This window comes from Pleurodeles waltl, chromosome 1_2 (genome assembly GCF_031143425.1).
Source record: "Pleurodeles waltl isolate 20211129_DDA chromosome 1_2, aPleWal1.hap1.20221129, whole genome shotgun sequence".
In the NCBI taxonomy this organism is placed as follows: Eukaryota; Metazoa; Chordata; class Amphibia; order Caudata; family Salamandridae; genus Pleurodeles; species Pleurodeles waltl.
In genome coordinates this window covers 489731807-489751586 of record NC_090437.1, presented here as the reverse complement: position 1 = coordinate 489751586, position 19780 = coordinate 489731807, and the positions used below count along the sequence as shown (strand labels likewise).

At 42.7% G+C, this 19780-nt stretch overlaps 1 protein-coding gene across 2 annotated transcripts in view; it reads left to right on the top strand.

Annotated features, from left to right (window-relative positions):
* The window catches only part of NPNT (nephronectin), a 211955-nt gene that overhangs the window by 140628 nt on the left and 51547 nt on the right, over window positions 1-19780 (top strand). The window lies entirely within an intron of this gene.

Below are 19780 nucleotides of genomic sequence, written 5' to 3'. Positions count from 1 at the left end.
ATATGTGGCTGGGTGGATTCGGAACAGTTGACACTGCTTCTGTGGGAGAATGTGTATTGATTACTTTCAGCCCAGATTTTTATTAGTGAGTGATCACTAATAATAACTGGGTCCTTATATAGCAATGTGTCACCCAAAGCCATCGTCCTGTGCAAGCTCTGCATGCATACCCATCACTTAACAAACTATAAAATAGCCTGGCAGATGATACTGACTCTCTTTAATCATTGTCTCTTATTTTTTTTACCACTTTTGAATCCTTGCTTCTTCATTTTTACCACGGTTATACAAACCTCCGAATGCCTTCCAGCCTGGAAGGCAGAAACTTACTTTAACTAAGGATGTTGCTCTGTTGTTGAAATTCACTTTAACTCTAATTGCACAAAAATAGCCTTGTAGCTGCTACTGATTCTTCTTTCTTAATCTCTGTCTTCTTAATTTTCACGATGGTTACACTGACGTCCCAAGGGGGAAATTTTGATGAAGGGAAGGTTCAGGGTTTGGCTTGGATTGCCAGCGTTTACTGGAGTTGGAAAACCTATTCTATGTTGAAATGCACTTTAACTTTAGTTGCTCAAAATAGCCTTACAGATGATACCGATTTCTCTTTTTAATACCCGTCTTTTAATGTTAACGATTTGATTTGATCAAACATAACGTCATTCATTTTATCGACCTCTGGAGGATGGCATGTTGAATTGCCCCTACATGAGATCGCCGATTGCAGCTAATAAACGAATCGAGAGAACTCTCGCTATCATTTCCTTAATCATCTTCTTACTTTCAGCATAATTCAATCAGAATGCCATGCATGTATGCAAACAAAAGTCGTAGGGAAAGCAAAGATCGATACACAACGCCAAGAAAAGCACTGGCTACAGTTTAAAACTATATTTTTTCGACTTTATTTTTGAATGCATATTTGTCTATAACCCTAACGGGTCGACAGAAGGGAAAACAAAACAGATTTTATTTCTGAAGCCAATTCCAGCTGAGTGACTCTCGAACCGGGCAGAATCCTTTTTCAAAAGAGTGGTACATTGTGGCCACAGATGGTGCCCCAAAGGGATGTGTGGATAGATGTGTGCTCACTCTCCAAGGATGTATCTCAAAATTAACAAGTATTAGCACAGCAAATAGGTCTGGCATACATTTTGAGCCATGACACAAAAAACCTTCGTCAGTTTAAAAACAAACCCAAAAAATACTTGCATTTTGTATACAATGCATCTGAGATAAAGAATTTCGTGTGTGTTAATTCAGTGTTCTTTTGAGTTTTAAACTAGACCCTCATGCGTTGCTAGGCAAGCCATCCATACGAAGTGGGATGATACACCAAACAGCCAATAAGATGAGCTGAGAGAAAATCACTCCAGGGAGAGGAGCCAAATCAAGTCCAATGTATAGTTTAAAGAATTGATAACAATGGGTCTTGTAGACAACTGCACTGTCAGACCAGATCTTAAAAACAGAGCAGAGCCAGTAAAAAAGAGAGCTTCAAGATGTTGAAAGATCTGCATTAGGAATCTTAAAAAGAGGGAGGAAAACAGGTCCATATTTATACTTTTTTTGTGCCGCTTTTACATCATTTTTTGACGCAAAAGTGGCGCAAATTTACAAAATGTAATTGTATTTTATAAGTTTGTGCCGCTTTTGCGTCAAAAATGTACGCAAATGCGGCGCAAAAAAAGCATAAATATGGGCCTTAGATACGAATTGTAGGGAAGAGATGCAATAATTGTGATAGAGCCTTCATATGGAAGGAGGTTGCAGTTATTGTGAGTTAAAATGTGTGAGCGTAAAAGTGAGGTTACTAGATGAGACTCAGTTTGCTGCCAGGAGTGATAGAAGTTTTCCTTCACAGGAAGGATGGTAAATATACGTAGCTGCCTTCCTTTGGAAGCCTGAAAGCAAAATCATCTAAAGATTTCAAAAAATGAAGAGTAACCCAAGTATAAACCCAAAGACATAATTTGAGATTTAGTAGATTCTACAGTGTTACATTAAGATGAGATTGGGCCGAGTTCCAGAGTCTGTAAAATCTTGACAGCCATCAGTATCCCTATATTTTTGAATATAGAGATGTATATGTTTGTGAAACCTTCAAAATCCATTTTGTCCTATAACACTGAGGGGCATATTTATACTTGTTTTGCACCAAATTTGTGTAACATATTTTTACTCAAATTTGGTGCACAACTAACTCCATATTTATACTTTGGCGCTAGACCCGTCTCGTGCCAAATTTATGGCGTTAAAGTAATTTTTTGGATGTGGAAGCCTACTTTGCATCAATGAGATGCAAAGTTGGTGTTCCTTTGCAAAAAATGACTCTATGGCCTTAGCGCCATATTTATCCCTCTGTGCTAAAATCACGCACGGGAAGGAGGAGGGGTCAGAAAATGGTGCAAAGCTTGCTTTGCACCATTTTTTCAACACCTGGGTCAGGGCAAGTGTTAGCGGACCTGTGGGCCTATTTCCATGGTGGTACACCATGGAATAAGTCAACAGGTGCCCTACCCAGGCCCCAGGGACACCCCCACCCACACCAGAGGGACAGAGGAGGATTGGGGACCCCATCACAGGTAAGTACAGGTAAGCATTTTTCTTTAAGTGCCATTGGGGGCCCTGAAATGGGCCCCCCCTACATGGCACTGAGCGCAATGGCAATGCCCAGGGGATCCTGGTCCCCTGTGCTAGATAGTGGGGTGGTGGGCATGATTCCTGTCTTTGCTAAGACAGGAGCCATGTGGTATGGATGGTTTTGCATCAGAAAATGACTATAGGCAGGTTAGAGTCATTTTTTTTTTACTCTAACCTGCCTAACGTCATTTTTTGGTGCAAAACCCCTTCTTCCATACTACCAGCCCAACTCGACTAAAGTCTTTTTTTTTTTTTTATGCTAGCCTACCCTTTGCACCGGCTTGCATCATTCCATAAATATGGTGCCTGGCTGGTGCACAGAAATGGTGCAAGCCGGTGCTAAACTTTTTGGTGCAAAACTGCATTAGTACTCTCAAGGACAAGCATGGTCCTAAAATAGCATAATAGATGGCTTTTGGGAATGTTAAGATTTCAGCTTTTAGGCTGTAGCTAGAGGTGATGGATTTGAATCCCTGTGCTGGCCAATGGTAACCCAAGTCCTCTTTGTATGTGGGTTCATCCACCACTGCATTTGCAGAGTGACATCCCTGAAGGTTCATTGAAGGATGCTTGTCTGTGCTTCAAAGCTCTGGGATGGGGTGGAAAGGATGGAAGATGGCTCTGCCAGACTCAGAGGGCAGTATGGTTTGTTGAAGCTGTTAGCTAGCCCAGCAGGATCACAGGTTGCCGCAGTTGGCATGGAAATATGTAGATTCAGTGGAGTTGGTAGCTTTTCCGATGACAGTTAAGAGACAGCCTTGTACAATATTTATGATAGGACGTCTTGTCTTAAAGTTAATTGCCATACTTGCAGAAGCAGTCCCCAAAATATATGTGCACCGGCTTACAACTTTAATATGCTATTGAGGCATTAACTATCATCTGCTGTAATCGGCTACTTACACGGATACATATGCCGGCCCCCGACTGCAGAACCAACTGTGGGAAATGCTTAATCATTTCACCCACCAAAAACTCAACTTATTAAAACTAAAACACTGGCTCCACTGACTGCGTATCTCCACAAACCGAAGCAGATTCCTCTCTGACATGAGAACATATGGAATGGCATCCCCCGGACTACTGAACCGCCCTGCGATGCCACATTCATGGCGGATGGTTGTGATACAAGTGCTAATGAATATCAATAGCAGTATGGAAGCTTGCATAGGGCAGTGGGGCTACCGTACCTTGCTCTAGGGTAGGCTACCTTGCCATTGTATTAAGTAGTTATGCTTAGATGTGGATGGTAGGATTGATTACTTTTTCTGTGTAGGAATACCGGGTGGAGCATATTACTTGAGGACTGTTATTGCTACTATCATTTGATGATGTACGAAAGCGATTACATTTTGTTTTTTATAAACCATTTTCTTAGCATTTTATAACAACAACTATAGCAAGGCAGTACATCGTTGTTTATTTGCATTATAGACACACAACCAAAGGGGAGAAGGAGGTGATTGGGCTAAGTCTGTTCTCCTTATAGCCTGTGTAATATTGCAAACTAGAGACCAGCCCAGAGAAAGGCCACAGGATGGACAGGGTAAGAAAGGAAAAGTTTCTTTATTAGAAAAACTTTCTTTAGTAGAAACATATAAAGAAAAGTTTCCTTTCTTCCCCTGTCCATCCTGTGGCTTTTCTTTGGGCTGGTCTCTAATTTGCATTATACCACAGGAGGTCTAAAGTATGCCATTGTTGTTGGTGTTACACCTTTATCGTTACACAGTTTGGCTTCAAAGTCCCAAAAAGGATTCGTCGCTTAAGTATTCACTTAAATGCATTCACATTCTCCACATACAGTCATGTTTTTGTGGGCACCCGTGCAGGTCAAACCCGCTGCTCAAGTGTCCTACAGTGGTCGAGCCTCGCTCCATTTAGGCACTCTTGGAGCCCCGATTGTCTCAAGGTTTGTGCTATATCTGTTTTTGTTGCCACAAAAATCAGGGTCGTGATGGCCTCCATATATCTGTTCGTATCTAACTCGTCCAGTATGTTTGTTAATGCTGGCCGAAGGTTTAGGGTGATGCTGTGTTTATTTGTGATCATGGACCAGGCAAGTGGTTACTGTTTACATTCTTCGCTATCTTTTGAGCATGGTTTTGGGTTTGATGTGCAGCGAGTGGAGTTGTCGCTGTGCTGTGAATGGTTGTAGGTGTCTGTTGTGGGCTACCCGGGAAGGGTGAGGGGTATTTTGCAGAAAGCACGTGCTCTTCTTACATTTAGGATGATGTATCTTGCCCTGAGTAAGTGTATGCAAGGTATCCGTGCTTTGTCTGCAAGACATTTGTTTGAAGGTTTTACCCCAAAGTTCACAATTAATCCTTGAAATGGGTGCACTTTTCTTGTGTGCCTTCCAAGCAAGAAATTGGGTTCTGTTGTGTTCGCTCTAAAGAGAAAAAAAGTGCACAACCCTTTGGTACTTTCATTGTGCAAATTAGATTTTAGCACCGTCAAACTTTTCCCATCCAAAGATTATTGTGCATTAGTTCACAGTTTCATTATTACAGATTTTACCCTGCGTTATTCTTTGTTTTATTTATTTACTTTACTGTTGTAGTTTGTTTCAATGCCATTCACTTCAGTATTTCCGAAAAGAGGCGCCTCCACCGTATACATAGTTTCCAAAAAGAGGTGCCACCACGCGTTTCCCATGATCATAGCTTCTTCAGGACTGAGGGTAAAACGTCGTATGAAGATCTTAGTTCAGTGGATATTGAATGTTTTGTTATAGCTGGTAATATTCTAGTACTTATAGAAAAACACATGTTGTGATAATGTGACTGGCTACGTGTAGGCCAAAGAACTAATGGCTTGTTATACCTCTAAACTTCATTAATAATAATGATCCCCGTGTCTCGTTATTGCGCCGTATGTCGGTGTGTTACAGTATGATGTTGATATTTTGTAGCAAGGGCTCCAGGTTTCTGGTATTTTTTCACATGTATACCGACAATTAAGCATTCCTACTTTACCGACAATTAAGCATCCCTACTTTACCGACAATTAAGCATCCCTACTTTACCGACAATTAAGCATCCCTACTTTGCGCACCTTTAGTTATCCATACCCTTTGCTTGCTGTTTAAAAGTAATGAAGCTGTAACATGTATATTTTTATTTTACCGCTAAATGTGTGGTCACCCCCGAATGGCCATGGATGTCTATTCCCCGGGATGCCAGGGGTAGTGGAATTTCATGGCACACCCTTCAGCCACCACTGGCTACGTCTTGCCTCACCCTTGTACATCCACTGGCCTACGTCTTGCCTCACCCTTGTACATCCACTGCCCTACGTCTTGCCTCACCCTTGTACATCCACTACCCTACGTCTTGCCTCACCCTTGTACATCCACTGGCCTACGTCTTGCCTCACCCTTGTACATCCACTACCCTACGTCTTGCCTCACCCTTGTACATCCACTGCCCTACGTCTTGCCTCACCCTTGTACATCCACTGCCCTACGTCTTGCCTCACTCTTGTACATCCACTGCCCTACGTCTTACCTCACCCTTGTACATCCACTGCCCTGCTCGCCTCTCAGGACCTGGAGGAGTGGCAATGAGTGGAAACTGCAGAAACAACCAGGGCCTCGATAGCAGGGCTAGATTACCCGAGGGGCAAGCCAGGGGCAGCAGTTACTACTTCTGACAGCCCCAAATTGTGGTCCATGGTTTTAGAGCCATAACCATTGGTGTACACTGCAGCACTGTGCGCCTGAAAACAGTACCATTGAAGGGCGAACACGCGTGCTCATCCACACACATGTAATGCTTGAAGGAAGTCTTGTTTCTGTCACAAATGCTCTCGTTTTGCAGCGCTGTTCGCCGTTGACAGATCTTAAAAAACATGTATACGGTTTGTTTTTTACATAAAAAAATATAGACTGAAAACAAATTGTTTTCTTTCTGTATTGATGTGTAAAAAAAAGCCCAGTAAAAATGTAAATCATGCTGTCTTTCCCACTGTGTTGAGGGCGTTCCTTTAAGGAGTTATTCTGTGTCGGGTCTTTCACTGGCAGTAACTTTTGAAATTATGAGTTGGGAGTCAGCATTCAGTGAAGGGTCAGAGTGAAAAACCACACTCTTGGTGGGATGCGTCTATATAAATAACTTACTGCTCCTGAACTCCTTGTCCTACCTGTGAGTCTACTTACAGGGGCATCTCTGAACGCTATAGATGATATATGTTTTTTTTTTTCTGGAGCTCGGATTTTAGGCAGTACAGGAGTCGCCTACAAGTGTCCATTAGCATTTTTTGCAGTTAGGTTGGATACCCTGGAAAGGCATTGCGAATTATAGAGTGCCGTTTCAGGTAATATTCTGGGGAAACTGGAGGATGCCTTGTCAAAAAAATTAATGTTGCCTCTAACAGAACGCGTGCACACCAGGCGACGTTTTGATTTAATATTGCGTTCTATGCATCCTGGATCTAATTTGCATCTTGGAGTTTCTCCTTAGATTCAGGACGTTGTGTAGTTTACAAGCAAAGGGTTGGTAGTCAGGGCAGCATGGAAGGCTAGGGTAGAAAGGGAAGTTTATTCTTGGATGACTAGGGTGAGATATTGGCTTGCGGAAACTAGCTATAGCATCATCTAATTTGGATCCAATTCTGTTCTCATTCAGAATGAATACTAGGGACAGGATTTTTCTATTTGATGTCCTTTCTCCCTGTTCTACACAACATCCCTGTTCCCCCGCAAAACGTTATTGCTAGGCAGTGGCGTAATGCAAAATGACACCGCCCCCCCACCGGCATGTGATTAGGGGCCCCTGAGTCTCCCATATCTCACAGATATTCATAGGCCTTAGGCTGAATGGGGCCTCTTTAAAGGGTTGAGGGCTTTTGATGGATGGGGGCCCCTGCACCACAGGGTCTGCATGCGCCTATGTTACACCCCTGTTACCAGGAGCCAGGGGGGGGGGGAGGGGTGTAATGATTACGGTACTTTTTCACCCACTTCTGTGACTTATTTGGAGATGCGTTCTGCCATTGGTCACTAGTGCAGAATATCTACGGAATTCATAGAAAGCAGCGAGTCAGTGAGTCTCTTTTGGACAAACTAGGAGTGCGTCTTGACCTGTTGCCCACTTGCTGACACCTGACAAAATTGGGTTTGCTTTTGTGTAATAGGTACGAAATAGAAGCCTCTGGTATTAAAACCACAGTTTTCATTCTGGGCGGTGTTTTATTCTCCAGTACACATTTCGTTTTTAAAACCTCGATGGACCCTTTGCGAAAGAAAATGTATACACTTGACAAGGATTGTGTTGGCTGTTTTGCCCATAAGCTTTATTTGTGTAAAATTGTTTGCACAATATGAAAAAATCATCATAAATGACTGCTAATTCAACCCTGATAGTAATGAAATGGACCCTTTTTGGTTCTTTGCTTGACAGAAACAGGCAGTGCACATGGAAGTAGCATTGACATTTGCTATTGGCCAGAGCATTAATAGGTTGTCAGGTGGGGATTAATTATGCTGCATGATCCATTTTTTCAGACTAACCTCGTTACTAAATGTAGGTTTCTTCTTTCAACGGTGATTATTTTTACACATCAGTACATCGCACTAGCTTCTGTTTGCGCGCTGCTCTCATCCATCTCTTGCGGGGGGTTCAGTCAGGCGCGCCGCTGAATGCAGCGTATAAATAGTGTGTGGACTCCCTGGTGGGACTGCGCTCACAAAATGGAAACCCAGCTATGGCCTGCAAGGGAGATGCCCAAGGCATGAACAGGTGTGGTTTTTCCAGGCCTAGCAACCTCAGGAATATTTCCGAGTGGTTCTTGGCACACCTCACCACAGGACATACCAGAAATGACACGCAAGTACTTCACTTACTCATGCTCGGCAAGAAGCCTGGCTCGTCCTATAAAGTATGCACCCAAACTGTCTTTTATTATGTAAATATCTAATTAGTCACACAGTGCTTCATACAAATATTTAGACCATTTTAAAACACTCACATTTTTGGCAGATTTGAGGGCTGAAAAATGGGCAGATGAAGAGAATTGCTTAGGATCATAAATTGTGGCTAGGTGTGGGCGCTGGAATTAGCACCCAGACCACCTAAATCCAGAGTCGTAAACGTAACCACTAGCACATTATTTCTTTTAATCTAGGGGCCGCGTGCATCCTTAAAGAAAAGAGGCGCCTTGAAGAACCAGGCCAGACAGGACACTGGCAAAAGAATGTCCTGCATTACTTATATGTGCAGCACCACTGGATGAGAACCAGACTTCCACAATGCAGGTTCTAAATTCCGCATTCTGGGATTGACCACTGTTATGTTGCATCATATTTGAAGCAGGCAATAAAAAAACGTGGTGTCTGGGTCAGCACAGACTACTGATGTTAGGTTACCAAAAGTAACACGTAAGGGGTCAAGGAAGTTTTTGGTGATTTGACTGCCTTCTAACTTTATACATTGTTCAGGACTTTCTCAAATACATGTTGATTTTACCTGTAGTCCCTATCAGACCTAAAAAATGGTCATACCGAACTAATGGAATAAAAAAAGAATTATCCAGCCATTTTATGGTGTCGAGTTTTAAAAAAACTAACATATTGAAAAAGTAACAATCATGACTGAGCAAACAAGAAATAGCTACTATGACTGTATAAACCCCAAAACATACTTGACCTAGGATCCTGTTCACTGCAGTGAAGCCCATAGTTTTTCATGTTACCAACATTAAATTGGATTGGGGACTCTAATAAACGAAGAACATTTTGGTGGTGCCTGATGCACAATCTGCATGGACAGACCTGGGTAAAAATATAGGCCCGTATTTATACTCCGTTTGCGCCGAATTTGCGTCGTTTTTTTCGACGCAAATTCGGCGCAAAACTAACGCCATATTTATACTTTGGCGTTAGACGCGTCTAGCGCCAAAGTATGAAGAAAGAGCGTCATTGTTTTGCGTGAACTCCTTCCTTGCGTTAATGAGATGCAAGGAAGGCGTTCCCGTCAAAAAAAATGACGGCGACGCAAATGCGTCGTATTTATACTCCCGGGCAAAAATCACGCCCGGGAGGTGGCGGGTCAAAAAAACCCGCATTTGCGCCTGAATTTAACGCCTGGGTCAGGGTAGGCGTTAAGGGACCTGCGGGCTCAGAATGAGCCCACAGGTGCCCTCCCCTGCCCCCAGGGACCCCCCCTGCCACCCCTGCCCACCCCAGGAGGACACCCAAGGATGGAGGGACCCATCCCAGTGAAGTACAGGTAAGTTCAGGTAAGTATAATTTTTTTTATTTTTTTATTTTTTTATTTTTTTTGTGGCATAGGGGGGCCTTATTTGTGCCCCCCTACATGCCACTATGCCCAATGACCATGCCCAGGGGACACAAGTCCCCTGGGCATGGCCATTGGGCAAGGGGGCATGACTCCTGTCTTTACTAAGACAGGAGTCATGAAATGGCGTCTGGGCGTCGAAAAAATGGCGCAAATCGGGTTAAGACGATTTTTTAGCATCAACCTGACTTGCGCCATTTTAAGACGCCCTAACGTCATTTTTTCCCAACGCCGGCGCTGCCTGGTCTACGTGGTATTTTCCACGCACACCAGGCAGCGCCGGTCTGATTGCGCCGTCTAACGCCATTCCATAAATACGGCGCCCGCATGGTGCTTCAGAATGGCGTTAGACGGCGCAAAATTTTTTGACGCTAAACTGCGTTAGCGCAGTTTAGCGTCAAAAAGTATAAATATGGGCCATAATTTCTGGCATATTCATCTCTATGAGCAGGTTTAAAAAAAATAATTTTTCCCGCCTATCTTCCCTGACTCTACTATACTTTTCATGTATGGAACAATGTGGATTTAAAAACTGACGGCCAATTTTCCCTAGTAGATGCAAAACTGTCTTTCTCCGATCTACAAGGGGAGTTTGTGCTCCCTGCTAAAAGTAGTTTTTTTTTCAAATCTCCAGATATGGTATTACTTAATTACGTATCTGCATCGCGTGTTAGGGGTGATAACCTATTGGACTTAATGCCAGTGGAATGGGATAGGATTCACATTCAGAAACCATGCACTTGTTTTAATTAGTTAAGGGAAAACAACTTGGAGAAATTGGCCGCAAAAAGGTCTAATGCATTAGGACAAACAGTGGATTCTTTAATGATCGTCCTGCATTTACACTATCTTCCACACAAGTAATTTCTGCTAGGCTGAAGCTGCCACAATTCAAAAACATTTGTATGCTTTACTATACACCGGAGTGCCTTGCGAAATGGGCGTGTGAGAATCCGAATGATATCGAGTGCCCAAGATGCAGCTTGAATACTGCAGATATTCTTCATATAATTGCTGTATGTCCCTCAATCCAAAGCTATGAAGGTGAAATTTGCCGGTGTCTTGCTAAAATATTAAAGACTGAGATGGAAATCTATGTGAATATTATGCTTGGTATTAATTTGAAAGTATCTCGCCGGAATATGTTGAATCTTGTTTTCTCCACTATCATAGCCAGAATTTGTATTGTGCAAGAATGGAAAAGTAAGCATCCACCCACTTTTGACTCCTGGTTTTTTACAATGCATCATTTATTTTGAACTGGAATCTGTAGCATTGAAAACTAAATGGAAAATAATCTACCTAAGGTTCAGTTGTACTTGGGGACAAATATTTCAGTGTGATTTAACTATGTATGTGCACTTCTCTATAATACAATGGTATTTGTGTGGATAACCCTTTTGTTTCTCTAATTTTTGTTGCTTGTGTAGTTCATGATCTGTGAGGCTATGTACTTGTTTTGTCTTTGGATTTTTATAGTATATCTATTGTGAACACTTAGATTTGATATATATTATATTATGCACACTATCAAATGAATTGAAGGCCCTCTCTGAATGAACATTTAAAAAAAAAAAGCTTTTAATTGGGAAGATGACCATACAATTTGCTTAACATCTACCTGGCTCTTTAGAAGGTGGACTAGCCAAAAAACAACTGAAATGCTGCGTTTTTCATGTTTACCATCTGGGCTCTCAAAACCAACGGATACATGAAAGACTTACGGGTTCTGTGTGAATAGGTTTGAACATAATCCTGCTTGATTGTGTAATTTTGTTTTATTTCTAGGTTTATTGTTTTTCTGTATGTACTGTATTTTGAGACATACCTGTTCTTAAAACATGACAATTTCAGTATGCTTCCTCCCGTATACAGCGCATTGTCATTAATTTAACTTAAACATATCCAATTTTTATAAGTATTTTAAAAAAGTACTTTGGGATTTTGTACAATCATCATTGTTTCTGTATATGAGATTTAAATCTTTTTAGAATCATTTGATTCGTTTGAGCTCCAAACAATAGTTTTGTTAAAATCAGAAAAGTATACTACAGAACGTGAAATGTGTCCCAAGCGGGGTATGTGCATAGATTCATTACATTATTATCTCCACTAACTACAAAATTGAGCTCAAATGCATGGTGTTCTATGATGGGGTTTAAAACACGGCTCGTAAATGGGTCACATCCTTCTCTACCAACTAGAATTAGTCATGGGTAGAAGCCCAGGGTCTTCCTAGACCACCAGAACAGAATATTCAAAACTTTGGAATCATTTTTGACTGGAGTCTCATCTTCATTCTTTGTGTAAATGTTGTCAACAGCGTCAGAGCCAGCTGTGTAGCTTAACTCTTCCACAAATAACAGCCCTGGTACTCGCTATGTTGTGCTTTTCCCAGACTACTGCAACAAAGATCTCAAGGTGGAAACAATTAGAGAACTGGAAGGGGTTCAATGCCATTCTCCCTTGCTTCATTTTCCTTGGCCTTGTATCTCTTCTCGGGCTTTTGGTCAAACAGGACTCAATTTAAGACTCAAATCCCTCCATAGACATGCTCATGGATACCTTCCCAAACACTTCCAGCACAATACCTAAAATGTGCTGCTTCCAACCTTCCAGCTATCTGTCGAAGTTAAAATGGTTTGGTTAAAAATCTATCTACACACAATGCTTTTCTTCTTGAATACTCTCTCTTTCGTATAGAAGAGGTTTCAAAACACATCTCTTCAATTCCTGCTTATTACCCATAGGCCTGAGCCCACAATTATTCCCTAGTTAGGTAACTGATTCCTACAGCTAAATTACCAATGTAGGTTAAATGTCTGAGATTGATTCATTCCTGTTGGGTTTTTGTCATAGAGCTTTACATCTAAGGGGACACTCAAGATCTTGCTACAAAAAGGATTCACTTGTGAGGACCAGGGCAAGAGTTTGAGGGTCGACACCCATTGCATTTTGACGCTGCCTCAGATTTATTAAATTTCGTAATTCTAAAAATCTAAAGGCACCCCCAAAATCTAAAGGCACCCTCAGGGGTGGCGTTAGCAGGGCGCAACGAGGAGGAATACTTTTATTCCTCCTCGTTTTTCGCTTTTTCTATGCGTGCTGTATTCTGGTGCACACATAGAAAAAGCAAAATGCCAGATATGATTGTTTATGTGTGAGAAGGTGTCCGCTCCTGCAGATAAACAATCATTTGAAAATGACACTGTGGTACTTCTGTGTGTGCTGCATTGTGTAGCACACACAGAAGTGCCAAAGTGCCATTAGTGATTGTTTATGTGCGGGAAGGTGTCCCTTCCCGCACATAAACAATCACACCTCTCAACACAGACATCCTTGCACGATGGTGCAATGATGCCTGCGTTGGCGCGGGCAGCTAAATTTGGCGCCAGCGCAGGGGGAAACGCAGGGGTGTGTTGTATTCCCTTAAATACGGTGCATCCCTGTGTATCTAAACTGACACAGCGCAGCACTGCCAATTTTGGGTCAGCCCCGCGCTGCGCCACTTTTCTTTAAATCTGGCCCTAAGAGTTTTATTTGGGGTCAGCGAACTCTGGCTTTGCACAGTATCTCCTCTCTTGTTCTACACTCTGTCGCTCTAAGGTGGTCATTTTGTGGTGCTTTTCAAAAATCATAAATATTAAATAAAATTAATGATGTCTGCTTCCTCACGCACGCATTTAATTCAATTCCGGTGACTCATTTTCAAGTGTCACGGTGTAATTTGATGAACATTGATGGCTGGTTGGTAGATGCAGCTACTTCTTTAAAGCTTCCTACTTTGGGGTATTAAGGATCTGCCATATTTCCTTTGTGGGAAAGTGGTTTATTTGCTGGCACAAGCAGGGTCAGACTCTGTCCACAGTCCTTCACGCATCATTCCTTTAAACCTTAAGGCGCTTGAGTTCAGGTGGAGCGCATGAAAAGTGGCCAAACCTGTAGGCAAACTGTATATTTCTTTTACGTGATATGTCTAGGAGTAGGACAGTAAAGAGGCTGCATCAATGCCAGTAGCTGTTAGGGGTAGAAATAATGTTCCCCTTTCTGCACCCAATTTACTCTATGCAACCCTCATGAGACTTTCTCTGAGCACTCTGACTTCCACTGTAAAAGCAATGAAAACACTTTCGCTTACCCCCTAGAGATGCCACTATTAAACAATCCACATCAGAGGTGGCTACCTAAAAAATAAATAAATAAAAAGTCCACCTAGTTCCCTGAGGGCTAAGTACAATGCCCTTGCTAATAGTTAAGATGCCAGACAAAGACTCACCAGAGACTTTACCGCAGTTGGTGACCCATCTGAGCAGGGATGAAGCTGAGCTCCATGAAGACGGCCACTATGGGTGATACTTTAATGAATGCTGTTGGACCCGAATTCAGGCAGAATGGGGAGGCATTTGTGCTGACAATAAGTACCCACTGGTGCCAATCTCTGACATTGTCAATGCTTTGTTCGATGAGAATATGTGAAGGGACACTTCTCTGGGATCACATATAGAAATGGATTCAGGATATCAAGGTCTTAGATTAGTCTTATGACACAGGTCCTCGTTGGAAGCCGCTAAGTATCTTCAGTAAAAACCCAGACATTTAATCTCCTTGAGCCAACAATTATGCCGCTCAAGCTTCTGCAGCTCCTTCTGGAATATCAAAGCTCCCCGAAGGTGCAGAAACAGATGCAAGAAAATGTCCATTGTGCCTCATTGGGCCTTTCTGTAAAAATATCTCTAATTGATCGATCAGGGGTCTCATCTTTCGTTTTCCCAGATGTCTGTCTGACACTTTTGTTCACCACCATAGACTTTCAGATATGCAAAATTCTTAAATCTCAGCTTTCTATGAACATTTCCATTGCTTTCTTGTGAGAATACGCTAGAGCGAGAAAGAGAGTTTAAAAGAGATCTTCTACAGTGCTCCATGTTTTCATGAACTAGAACTCATCCAATATACTTGGACTTTTGGTTCTGCGCATTGATGCTTGTTTTCTTAGTCAGCTGCTGGCCGGGTCCACACCTCTGCATGAGCCAAGTCTGGAGTAATCGGCCCTGACTGCTGCTTCCATTCACTTAGTCTACAGAGTATCTTGGCTTCAGTGCAGCTCTTAAGAAATATTAACCACACTACTTGTCGGAAAATAGACACCAAACCACTTTACAAATAGCATAACTTCGCAATAAAAACAGGATTGATGTTTGGCATCAAGCTGACATTACAACATACAAGAAAAGCAAGGAGCTACCCTTCCAAAACGTTTGCACAAATATCTGCCAGCTGGCGCATTGAGATGTATTTTTTGTTGTAGTCCACTCTTGCACACTTTTTTTCTATTTCTTGTTAATTGCACAAAATAGTAACACAAAGCAAACTAACATGTTTGTCTATTTGGAGGGCCGTCAGGCCATACTGTCCTTGCAGGCATTGCTTGATACCTCAGACAGTAGCAGAGAAACTGCGCTGCTTTGGTATGGGATTGCACTTTTTTGGGGAGCTGTGATTCAGATGAATTATGGTTGCAGTCTTTTGTGTCTGTTTTTGAAAAGGGGCTACACTCTGTTGTGTTTTGCTTAGGGCTACACACCCTGGTGTAACTACGTCTCGTTTGGATTAGAGCTGCACTCCTTGGTGGAGCTGCAACTGTTGGATTAGGCTCTCACCCCCAGGGGGCTGTGGCTGCTTTGGATTAGAGCTGCACTCCTTTGTGTGGCTGTGACTGTTGGATTAGGCTCTCACCCCCAGGGGGCTGTGGCTGCTCTGGATTAGAGCTGCACTCCTTGGTGGAGCTACAACTGTTGGATTAGGCTTTCACCCCCAGGGGGCTGTGGCTGCTCTGGATTAGAGCTGCACTCCTTGGTGGAGCTGCGACTGTTGGATTAGGCTCTCACCCCCAGGGGGCCGTGGCTGCTCTGGATTAGAGCTGCACTCCTTGGTGGAGCTGCGACTGTTGGATTAGGCTCTCACCCCCAGGGGGCCGTGGCTGCTCTGGATTAGAGCTGCACTCCTTGGTGGAGCTGCGACTGTTGGATTAGGCTCTCACCCCCAGGGGGCCGTGGCTGCTCTGGATTAGAGCTGCACTCCTTGGTGGAGCTGCGACTGTTGGATTAGGCTCTCACCCCCAGGGGGCCGTGGCTGCTCTGGATTAGAGCTGCACTCCTTGGTGGAGCTGCGACTGTTGGATTAGGCTCTCACCCCCAGGGGGCTGTGGCTGCTTTGGATTAGAGCTGCACTCCTTTGTGTGGCTGTGACTGTTGGATTAGGCTCTCACCCCCAGGGGGCTGTGGTTGTTTTGGATTAGAGCTGCACTCCTTTGTGGGGCTGTGACTGTTTTGCATTAAGGGTACATAGCTTGGTGGGCGTGTGAATTTGCTCTATTATCGTTACACCCCCTGGTGGAGCTGCAGCTGTTTTCTTTCTGCTTGAGCATCTATCACCACAGATTACAAGGTGCTGCTGGTCCTGTGGTTAGCTTTGGAATGACTCCAGCTTAGATTGATGTTTCACTCAGGGATGTAGAACAAAGGTCATCACTTTTTTGTTGTTGTGAGAGGTGTATGTTTCTTGATTATGGAAGCTAATGATGTGAGAAACTGACAAACAAAATACGTGTTTTGTGAGAGGTGTTTTTGAATGTTGAGAAGGGCATAGTGAGCCCCAACTCCAGTTCTAACTGGCAATTGGAATTACAGGCATGTGAGAAAGAAGAATAGTGATACTAAACTAAGTAATGTTATCATGTCCATTCGAGGACAGTGATAGATGTAAACCACTTTTATTTTGACCGTTTCAGGTTCATAAAAGGGAGAACCTGAATAAATCACCAAGGCAGAACTGGTAAATTAACGATACAGAGGACGACTCACACGACACCATTTAAAGTCTCATCTCCTGGCCTTTTCAAGACATCAAAACGTGCACTAAACTGACACTAAAAGTTTTTTAGGTTGAGCATAGCAGCGCGCAGGTGCTGCTTTTCTGACGTGTTGGTGTGTATCTGGGCTTTTATTCACGCCGACCTCAAATCCAACACTAACACTCGTTCATGGGCTTGCCTTTCAAAAATCCCTTGTTTTCATTGGTAACTGCTTTTTGTTTGTCCCTTCTTAGGGCGGTTTTGTTACCGACTTTGCCATTTACCTTGTACATGGATAATTGCATTATTGCCAGTAACTTTGACTGCGAGCAAACTTTTTTCCTTTTGTCTCTATCCTTTGCGCTCACGGCAGCACTTTGAATCGGCTTGCTTATGTCAACTGTTTCACTTTTTTTTTTTTTTTTAGTTTGTGTGGCAAAAAAGTTCCAGTTAGAAATTTACAGCGCCAATAGCTCTAACTCGAGGACACGCGAGACCCATTGCATTGCAAATGCTTGTCTCTGAAGAAGGTGGCAGCCCTAGCTTCTAATGGCCTTTCTCTTCCTTGTAGATTTGCCAGGGTCCTTCTTTAGTGAACTTTTCGCAGCATGTTCTGGGAGTGGCCGAGGGAGCTCAGGGGCTGCCGCCACGCATGGACTGGGGCTAATGTTTTATCTCCTAGAGTGCAGAACCCTTTTGAATTGGGGCTGCAGATTTATTGCTTTTTTACTGCTGTGTCTCAGACACCGCATTAGCCACATTTCATGGCTAACATCACACAGTATTTCCCTCTAAACGTGCATGAAATTGCTCCTTTTGTTACTTTTGTTGGTATTCAGCAGAGCATGTCTCCAAGTCTTCATTATGCTTGGGAGAGAACTGAGCTAACTTGAAATTGGGGTGGAAGAAAAAGATTTTTGTAAAGTGTATAACATATAGTTTTTATAATTACGTATGCAGATTGGCGTAAACCTCTTTTATTATAGGTTTTGTAGCAAAACTTTGAGAGTTTAAACGATTTGGAAAGTATTGACTATGTAGAATTTTCGCTCTTTTGTTGTCATTTCCAGAGTGCTCTGTGAACGTTGTATTTCAGCCAGCCCTTCTGTGTGGCCTCCCACTTGCTAGGCGCTAATGTCATGTTTTCCTTCCAGTTCACAAACTACCCTGTATTTTTTTCAACCACTATTCTAAAGTCAATTTTCTGTGAGGTTAAGCCATAGAAAATTTGTCAGACTGCCTCACCACACGCTTTTGGATGTATATTTAATGTCTGCACTTCTTTGATTTAGTGTCCTAGCACATTGTTTTAGAACCTTAGGGGTGCCCCAAAAATCAACCAAATGGTTGTCCTTGTCTTCTAGCTAGAGGTTTCCTTCTTTCTTCTGTTGGAGAAAATTCGTGTCTGGCTTTGCCCTGGTGGTGTAAAATACTTTTCTCCCAGATAAACATGTCAATTTAAGGAACTTCTGGAACAATTAGGTCATTCATCAGTCTGTCAAATGCAAAACTTCTGCATGACATGGAATAACGGTCGTAGATTTTTCTACCTGGCTTACTGTGGCGACCTGACCATTCCCAGCTGAACTGCCCTTCTCACTTCCTTTCATAACAGAATTAGCCCAGGACTATTTTCTTTGATGATATCGTTGATGAAGAAGGCTACTCCTTACACCTGACACTACATGCATGCCTACCAATTATGTTTGTTCCAATATACATCTCCTTTATGATTTCCACCCAGTGTCACAGAGATACTCTAAACAGCTGCTTTTTTATATATAGAGGTCTTCATCGTTGAAGATCAGATATTGCCAGAATGACCTGCCGGAGGCACCACCTACTTATACCCACTGCCTAAATGTTTAAAAGGCCAGCTCTTCTCTTGTTTGGCAGGGCATCCTAGGAAGTCAGGAAGCCTACTGCTGTTTAGTTATTTTCTTTCTCTTTCTATACAGATCCACTCCTGCCCAGTGGTTTTAATGACCGAAGTTGTTTTGTTCCTTAATCTCATCAGGGTTATATTTTCAAGAACTCTGAACTAGAAAGATCTATGCCACGACCAGAGCAGCTCCTGCCATATTCTCTCTGTTGGAGCCCCCTCCTTGAGATACCTGGCAGGAGTGTTCTGAAAATGGCGGCCTCAGTCTGCCAGGAACCTAACATGACCTAAAATGTACTGCTTCAGCGAGACCTGGACAGAATACCTTATTTTCACACAGTGTGAATATTCTTTCATAACTCCTACAGGAAGATCTGCAGTGGATCGAACAATGAATATCACTCGGATACTAAACTCCAGCCAATAAGAACACCGGGCCTGACATCCCATTTAAAGTTCATCTCAAGACCGTAACTAACTAGAGTCATTTGTTCTAGCTGTGGCTAGGGTTGGTTAATTGGCGACTGTTCAGTTTTCTTTAGTTCAGGCCTAACTTTTCGAAGTTAACCAAACTTTTTACCTCTAGAAATGTCCCTTAATTTCAGTGGTGAATTTGGGAGGTAATTGGTAGTAAAAAAATGCGATCTCGACCCCCCCTCAAATGTTACACATGATATTAAACAAGAAATATGTATTAAACCAATGTTCAAGTGTTAACATCACACAGCACTAGCTAGGGGTTAGTGAGTGCTGTACATTAATGGGGGCAGTATAGAGACTATAGAATATCGTACATCAAGCAAGGATTTGAACATGTTCGTTCTATTTCACATACGTATAAATTGCATTACATGTCACACTTTTGTAGTTCCATGCGCAGGTGGGTTGTGTGCTTTACTCAGAGTCGCATAATAAGCGTAGGAGCCAGGGTGAGACACCAGGTTCCAAGATTCCGACAATGGAATGGCGTGAAAAGAGTGGAGTACAAAAGTAAGTCTGGCCGCTCTCTCCTCTTCCACACATCGCCTGTTTCCACGTCACACAGGTAGTCCCGGGCACTAGTGTGCATTTTCACTGAAGAAACTGGACACGCCAATAAGCAATGGA